The sequence below is a fragment of the Mus musculus genome, chromosome X (assembly GCF_000001635.26).
Source record: "Mus musculus strain C57BL/6J chromosome X, GRCm38.p6 C57BL/6J".
Classification (NCBI taxonomy): Eukaryota; Metazoa; Chordata; class Mammalia; order Rodentia; family Muridae; genus Mus; species Mus musculus.
The window spans coordinates 91,240,421-91,249,521 of record NC_000086.7 but is presented as its reverse complement, the minus strand read 5'-3'; the positions used below and the strand labels follow the sequence as shown (position 1 = coordinate 91,249,521).

General features: G+C 39.4%; 1 pseudogene; it reads right to left on the bottom strand.

Moving 5' to 3' along the window:
* Positions 1-4,335: 4,335 nt before the first annotated feature.
* On the bottom strand, positions 4,336-5,350 carry Gm46676 (annotated as a pseudogene).
* Positions 5,351-9,101: the final 3,751 nt, after the last annotated feature.

Here is a 9,101-nt window from a genome sequence, read left to right as displayed (position 1 = left end):
TTTCCAGAATGGTTGTACAAGCTTTCAATCCCACCAAAGATGGGGGAGTGTTCCTCTTTCTCCACATCCTCGCCAGCATCTGCTGTCACCTGAATTTTTGATCTTAGCCATTCTGACTGGAGTAAAGTGGAATCTCAGGGTTGTTTTGATTTGCATTTCCCTGATGATTAAGGATGTTGAACATTTTCTCAGGTGCTTCTCAGCCATTTGGTATTCCTCAGGTGAGAATTCTTTGTTCAGCTCTGAGCCCCATTTTTTAATGGGGTTATCTGATTTTCTGGAGTCCACCTTCTTGAGTTCTTTATATATATTGGATATTAGTCCCCTATCCGATTTGGGATAGGTAAAGATCCTTTCCCAATCTGTTGGTGGCCTTTTTGTCTTATTGATGGTGTCTTTTGCTTTGCAGAAGCTTTGAAATTTTATGAGGTCCCATTTATCGATTCTCGATCTTACAGCACAAGCCATTGCTGTTCTATTCAGGAATTTGTCCCCTGTACCCATATCTTCGAGGCTTTTCCCCACTTTCTCCTCTATAAGTTTCAGTGTTCTTGGTTTTATGTGAAGTTCCTTGATCCACTTAGATTTGACCTTAGTACAAGGAGATAGGTATGGATCAATTCGCATTCTTCTACATGATAACAACCAGTTGTGCCAGCACCATTTGTTGAAAATGCTGTCTTTCTTCCACTGGATGGTTTTAGCTCCCTTGTCGAAGATCAAGTGACCATAGGTGTGTGGGTTCATTTCTGGGTCTTCAATTCTATTCCATTGGTCTACTTGTCTGTCTCTATACCAGTACCATGCAGTTTTTATCACAATTGATCTGTAGTAAAGCTTTTTTTAGGTCAGGCATGGTGATTCCACCAGAGGTTCTTTTATCCTTGAGAAGACTTTTTGCTATCCTAGGTTTTTTGTTATTCCAGATGAATTTGCAGATTGCTCTTTCTAATTCGTTGAAGAATTATGTTGGAATTTTGATGAGGATTGCATTGAATCTGTAGATTGCTTTTGGCAAGATAGCCCTTTTTACAATATTGATCCTGCCAATCCATGAGCATGGGAGATCTTTCCATCTTCTGAGATCTTCTTTAATTTCTTTCTTCAGAGACTTAAAGTTTTTATCATACAGATCTTTCACTTACTTAGTTAGAGTCACGCCAAGATATTTTATATTATTTGTGACTATTGAGAAGGGTGTTGTTTCCCTAATTTCTTTCTCAGCCTGTTTATTCCTTTTGTAGAGAAAGGACATTGACTTGTTTGAGTTAATTTTATATCCAGCTACTTCACCGAAGCTGTTTATCAGGTTTAGGAGTTCTCTGGTGGAATTTTTAGGGTCACTTATATATACTATCATAACATCTGCAAAAAGTGATATTTTGACTTCTTCCTTTCCAATTTTTATCCCCTTGATCTCCTTTTGTTGTCGAATTGCTCTGGCTAATACTTCAAGTACTATGTTAAAGAGGTAGGGAGAAGTGGGCAGCCTTGTCTAGTCCCTGATTTTAGTGGGATTGCTTCCAGCTTCTCTCCGTTTACTTTGATATTGGTTACTGGTTTGCTGTAGATTGCTTTAAGAACTTCAGACCAATTTCTCTTATGAATATCGATGCAAAAATACTCAATAAAATTCTTGCTAACCGAATCCAAGAACACATTAAAGCAATCATCCATCCTGACCAAGTAGGTTTTATTCCAGAGATGCAGGGATGGTTTAATATATGAAAATCCATCAATCTAATTCATTATATAAACAAACTCAAAGACAAAAACCACATGATCACCTTGTTAGATGCAGAAAAAGCATTTGACAAGATCCAACACCTATTCATGATAAAAGTCTTGGAAAGATCAGGAATTCAAGGCCCATACCTAAACATGAATAGTTTTTTAAAAAATGCAAGCAAATGGACAGAATTGGAAAATACCCTATGTGAGGTACCCTAGACACTCATGGTATGTACTCATTTATAAGAGGATATTAGCCGTAATATACTGGATACTCAGGCTACGCTCCATAGACCCGAAGAAGCTAAATAACAAGGAGGCCTAAGGGAAGATGCTTGAATCTCACTCAGAATCAGAAATAAGGACTTAGAAAGATGGAGGTAGATTCTGAGTGGGGGAGAAGGTGAGAAAGGGAACAGAGATGGGGATCATGTATGGGGAGAGTAAGTGGAGGAGGGAGCTTAGAGAGAGAACAGTCATCTGTGGAAGGTATCTCTGGGCTTGGCCAGAGTCCTAGGATGTGGGAGACTCCCAGGATTCTATGGATGTGACCCTAACTGAGACTCTGAGCAGTAGAGGATATGGAGACTAAAGTAAGCTCCTCCTGTAGCCAAGCAGAATTTCCAGTAAATGGAGGGAAACCTCAAACCTTCAATCCAAATTTTTTTCTCCCTACAAGGGAGGGATAAAGACAGAGTGGAGATTGAGGGAACGGACAACCAATGACTGGCTCAATGTGAGATGCATCCAATGGGTCAGAGCCAACCCTTGACACTATTAATGACATTCTGCTATGCTTGCAAACAGAAGCCTAGCATGTCTTCTGAGAGGTTTCAGTGTATGGAAAACGATGCAGAGACCCACATCAAAACAGTTTGGAAAACCTGTGGAAGAGTGGGAGATAGGATTTGTGAGAGCTAGAGGGGTCAAGGTCATCACAAGAAGACCTATGAAATCCACTAATCTGGGCCCATGGGTGCTCACATAGACTGAACCACCAACCACAGAGAATTCAGGGACTGAACCTAAGCCCCTACACATTAGTAGCAGATGTGAAACTTGATCTTCATGTGGATCCTTTAACAACTGGAGCAGGTTCTCTCAATGACTCAGTTATTTGCCATTAGATTCCCTTCCCCTAGCTGGACTGCCTTGTTGGGCCTCAGTGAGAGAGGTCCTGCTGTAAATTGATGACCCAGGCAGGTACCCAAGGGGAATGAGTCCCTTTTCTCTGTGGAGAAGGGGATTGGTATTAGAGAGAGGTAGTTGTGAGGATGGGACTGGGGATGATTACTGTCACCAAGATATAAAGTAAAAAAAAAAGAGAATAAATAAATTAATTAATGGAAAAAGGTCATAATCCTTAAATTACCCCCAAAACTATTATTACTAAATATGGTGGGATTATAATGATGGGCCTCAGAAGTAATAATGATTTCATGATGTTTGGAAGGTAAGCTCCCATTCCTGGATTCATGGCCCTATAACAAAAGAGTATAATTTCTCTTTCTTTCTCCATGCCTCTCCCCTTTCCACTTCTCCCCCTCTCTCCTTTCCCCTGAATCCTCCCCTAATTTTCCCTCCCTATCCCCTCTATCCTCATTTCCCTCTTCTCCCTCTTCCTTCTTTTATCCTCCCTCCCCCTCCTTCCTCCTCTTCTGCCTTTCCACTTCCCTCCATGCTTTTCCCATACTCCTCCCTGTCTTTCTGCCAATCTTTGCTCTTGCCCCTTCATTTCTTTCCTCCCTTCTCTATAAGTCATGAAGTATACTGTCCTCTGAAAGTCGAATTCTAGTTAGCCTGATCTTATACTTCCAGGCCTCTCAGATATAGAAAATTACAATCAGTCAAGGTGTTGCATAATAACCACCCATTGCATATTAGAAGCCAGCAGGGACTTGCACAATTGTTCCCCTTGACTCTGAAGCACATCATCTGAGGTGATGTATTTACTCACCACTATTTAATCAGATCCCCACTCACATGGCTAGTGAAAATTATATATCCTCTTATGCTACTCAATGTTCTCTCCACATCTCATGTTCCTTACTCGATGCATTTCTACATAATAAATTTCATAAGTAACTCCCTCATCCATATCCCTTCTTTTCACTAGGCCTTAATCAGTACATTGGTATTCAATATCATAGTGGTTGAGCAGCAGTTCATATACTTAAAAGTTATAAAAGCAGAAGCTAATGATTTATCTTAGCATCCCAGTTTGAACAATGACTTCTCCAGAATGAGTGTTGAGTGAACATTTGGTAACAGTCAAGAAGAATTAATTACAATTAATTAATTTAATTCATTCATTCATTCATTTTAAGTTATAAAAGTTAATTTCTACAAATTTCTTGCACAGTAAATTCAGTAAATGAACACAAAGTATAACTCATAAACATTTGACTTTTATCTATATTTTTATAAGCCAGCAAAAATATTTCCTTGCATTTACTACATATAACTTTACCAAACCAAACAAAGAAGTTAAAGGGAACCAGGCTTAACCATGTTGATAATCCACTGCTATTACCAGTATACTGACTTACTAACTCTTTAGATTGTTTTGTATTTTCAAGAAAATCTCTTGATGTCAGGAAAACGTCAAGTGTCAACAGAGGTGGTAGAAGCTGCTGGTGATTTTTCTGGGGAACCTTCAGTAGACTGGTCAGCAATATCAGTATTATCTTCATCTCTGGCTTTTGCTCGTTCTTGCTCATCTTTCAAAGCCTCTTGGTAAAGGATCGAGAAGGTACTAGGTGTCATTTTGTTGATCTTGGCCAAATATTCCAGGACTTTCATCTTGCTTGTTTCAGCATGGGCTTGGGGACCCCACAGGAACTCATAGCGTGGAGGATCACTTTCAGGCACCTGCCGGTACTCCAGGTACTTCAGCTTCACCAAATACTGGGTCATGAGCTTCCTGGGCTCACCAAAGATGCGGTGCTTCTTCCCTGGATAGATCTGCTGCTTCTTCAGGATTTTCCACATGTCTTCTTCACTGGCACAGTTGCCATGAATGAAGATGATCCCCAGGACACTCATCAGGAAACCGGTCTTGGGTAAGCCTTTGCCAGCACGGATCCTCCCATTGTGGGGAGTTTCAGCTTGCTGATGAGGTTGTATGAGGGCTGACTGGAGTTGACTTCTCTCACTTCCACTGCAAAGGCATCCTCGAGCTTCACAGAGGCTTTCCGGAGGATCTCAGGAAAGTCATTTTCATGCTTCTTGGTGATAACCCCCAGCATTTCTTCCTTGGTAGTGAACTGCTTCAAATTGTAGTTGTGGAGCAGGTGCTGTAACAGTATCCTTGCTATTAGATCTTGGTGCAGAGTGGTAGTGTTTAGGCTGGCTTCAGAAGGGTACTCCTTTGCATACTTGGATCACTTTCCTCATAGGAACTTTCATCTGAGTCTGAGGAAGAGCTACTCAGAATAAGTGTGGTAGTCGGTATTTCTTTCTGAGGTGCTTAGGGAGGGCTGGAAGACGCAGCCCCACACTGGTTCTGGGAGGTGGCATAGGCCTCTTCTGTTGTTTCTGTTATTTCTTCTGCTGTTTTCTGAGCATCCACATAAGCCTGAGTCTTACCTTGGGCCTGGTGGCATTTTTTTCCAGGCATTGAGCTTACTTTTCTGACCATGAGGCATGATGACTTTGGTTAAGGTGAAGTAGAAGAAGTGGTGGAAGGATGCTAGAGATGCAAATACCTTCAACAGAAAAAAAGATATGAACACAGAGATAGTATATAACTTAAGCAAGGCTGCCTCTGCAGGTCTCCATGAGCACAGTGCTTTAGTAATCCATCATGCTAGTGTTCTAAAAAGCTTATCCTTCAAGTAAGAAGGTGGACCGTTTTTCAGCCTGGAATTTCTCTACCTTGCCTGTGTTGTACTTGGGGTGTGGCAGAGAAGGACATCTGTTTTGAGATTCAGGGAAACCTTCAGTCCCTCTTAATTCATTTCACCAACTGAAAAGCTTTAAGCTTGTCTCCTTTTTCAATTCTGAAGCTGCTATTTCTGTGAAAATTCTACTAAGAAGAATTCGGTTTAGACAATATTGTTCACTGTAGCTCCCTGAATTACTTGGAAATCACCATAGTGTGGATTTAGTTCAACTCCTTTCCAAAAAAAGAAAAAAAAAAAAAAAAAAAAAGGTCTGTCACTACTACTCTTATAACCACCAAGCATCTCAAAGCACTAGAGTAAGCCAGTGTCTCTTTCATCACAACTTCCCAGTCAATTCAGGTTGCCTTGAATGGTGGACTGACATTGGTCTTCCTGCTTCCTTACCTTGATTTCTGGGCATATTAAAAATACTTCTCTGTGCTGATTTAGGCCCTTCTACCCACATTGAATTCCTCATATTTCCAGGCAGAAACAGATTTTCTGGGAGACTCTCAGGACTGATCGCAGAGATAAGCCTCAAGCTTCTTGACTCTCCTAGGATGGGTGATTCCTTCTGAACTCATTCAACATTCTGCCTTTTAATTTCCTAAAGAACATGATACTCTTTTTGCTTAATAGAGGCAGCTTTACCTTGTATCTCTATCTCTGTAACTCCTTGTGTTTTCCATTGTAAACATGGGCTTTTCACTGCCTTTGTTCCCTAGTTTTATTTACTGTCTAATTCTAGAAACCTTAGAAGCAAAATCAGTGTGGATCTTTACTGGCCCACTTACCTCTGGACTTCTCAAGTGAGAGGGCAGTGGAGCATGAGAGATGGTTCAGTGGCTATGAGCCCATACTGCTGTGACAGAAAACCCCAAGTCAGATTCAAAGAACCCAAGAAGGGTAGCTTATAATCCCCAGTAACTGGAGTGCCACAGTATCTAGCACCCTCTTCTGGCTTCTGCCAGTAACTGCATCCATATGCATATACCCACACAAAGATATACGTGATTAAAGATAAAATAAATCATTAAAAAAGACTGAGAACAAGGGTGCAAAAGGGGAATCCTGTGGATGGGAGTAAACACAGAGCTTTCTGGAATGGGAGAATCAGCTTCCTACTTTGACCAAGAAAGTAAAAACTGCAAGCTATTTCACCCCACTCTGCACCCCCCCACACACAAACACACATAATTTGGTTTCTGAGGAAGGATTATCATTTAAGCGGTCAGAAAAGGAAAAAGTCACTCAGAAAAAGGGTAAAGCTTGTGGGTTCAAAGAAAAAAAGAAGAAGAAGAAGGAGGATATGAACTAAGAACACTATTCTCTAAGACTGGCCATAGCTAAAAATAGAGCACCAGTATGGCCAAAGGAGCAGTGTGGCCCACAGAGCATCTTCTGAGGTAACCTCTGAGAACAGGTTGCCTCTTGCTGGTAAAGGAAGCTTCACACACACACACACACACACACACACACACACACACACACACACACACACACACACACCAAGGGCATAGATTAAGAATTAAATCCAAGATAGTATGATCCAACCCTAACACTAATGGAGCAACTGACTCTTGCAAGGTCTCCAGAAATGGAGGATGCCCCCTTGTTCCCTTGTGGAACTCTTGGGACAAGAGAACTTTTTTTCAGGTTGACTGAGAAGAAAAATAAAGCTTTAGGGACTCTTTACTCTACTTTGGACATATCTCAGTCTCAATAGCCACCTTACCTTGACTCTAGCAGAAACCTGGGTCTGCTTCCTGCTTCTGCTGAGGTACAGCTTAGCTTTGGAGCTCCTGAATGTGTCTCCGCCCACCACGCACCAGAGATTTAAAGCTTCAAGGAAGAAGTGACCTCTGTCACCAAGGAAAGCAACTTTAATAAAGAGAGGCACACTATATATGCTACTCTTTTGGTACCTCCTCTGGTGTGGAGTTAGTGGGCTCCCTCCCTCTCATAGAAGTCTGAATATTTGTTACACCCTAGTTCTTTAGGTTGAGTTCACAGTCACTCTTGCTCTTAAGACTTCAAGACTTTCATTTCTGAGATGTTCATTAAGGAAGTCCACAGGAAGGATGAAACTTGGCCCTTTTGGTCTAAATGCAGGTAATGGAAAGTCTCCGTGTTAACCTTTTCTTGGTAGATATCCAGGTTGCCTTCATGGGTCCTATTGATTTTTTGTTTGTTTGTTTGTTTTTGTTTTTTGTTTTTTGTTTTTCAAGACAGGGTTTCTCTGTGTCGTCCTGGCTGGCCTGGAACTCAGAAATTCGCCTGCCTCTCCCTCCCCAGTGCTGGGTTTTAAAGGCTTTAATAAAAGTATCTTCAAGAAGGGCAGTGTCCTGCATGCTCTTGTGAATACTGGAACAAATCTGTTTCTCAAGACTTTTGGGTGATAGGGAAGCAAAACAGTAAGATCAGTAGGCTTCGTGTAGGAAATGTCATTCAGGATATTTACTGATTTTTTTTCTTTATCATGAAAATAAAATGTTGTAAAACTTCTCTTGTTAACTCTCAATTAATACAGGAAAATGATGAATTGAGTTATTTTGTTAAATACTGTTTTTTTTTTCTTCTCATGAAAATCAAGATTTACTATTGTTATTTGGTTCATGGGAAGAAGAGCTCCGTTTCAAATGAAACAGTGTTTTCTGTAGGATCATTGCTGATTTGATTTCTCACCAAATAGAATATATTTTTATAAAGTGGCTTATGGAACAAATCCAGACAGAGTTAGCCTACCAATCTGTAAATGTTTTTTAAAAGATATTGCAAATTGAATCCAGTTATCATATTATGTAAGTATATTCACACTTTGACCCTTGAGAACTATCTGTAAAGTGTTCAAAGTAATTTGTTTACTTTATTTTTTAATTTTAAATTTAATTTGAAAATTTACTACCATTTTTATTATATTTATGTTATTTCCACATTTACTTCTCTTTATTCCTTTGAAACAATGTAATATCAACTTGGATATTAATTTTGTTATAAAAATGCATTGCACATATTTACTCCCCTCATTTATTTTGATGTTCTTTTCTCTAGTATGGATTCAACCCCAATTCTTTCAGCAAATAATTTTTTTAATAAATCATCTGAAGCATACTTAGATTTGTTGAGGAGCAAAATCAATATATATATATATATATATATATATATATATATATATATATATATATATATATATAACTGTGGCTTGTGGCTTGAGTGGAATAACACAACCCTAGGTAATTTCTGATTTGGGATATATCATTGCTTCATTGTTACCTTAATAACATGAGAATCTTATAATTTATGTTTTACTTATCATTATTGACATTGATAAGCCTTTTTAATATCACTAGTATTTACATTCCTTAAAATGCACATAAGAAGAGCATATAATATTTGTCTTTCTAGGTTTGTGTTATACTATTTAATATATTTACTAGTCCCATACTTGGCCTTATAAATTTCATTTTTCATTTTTATTAATTATTT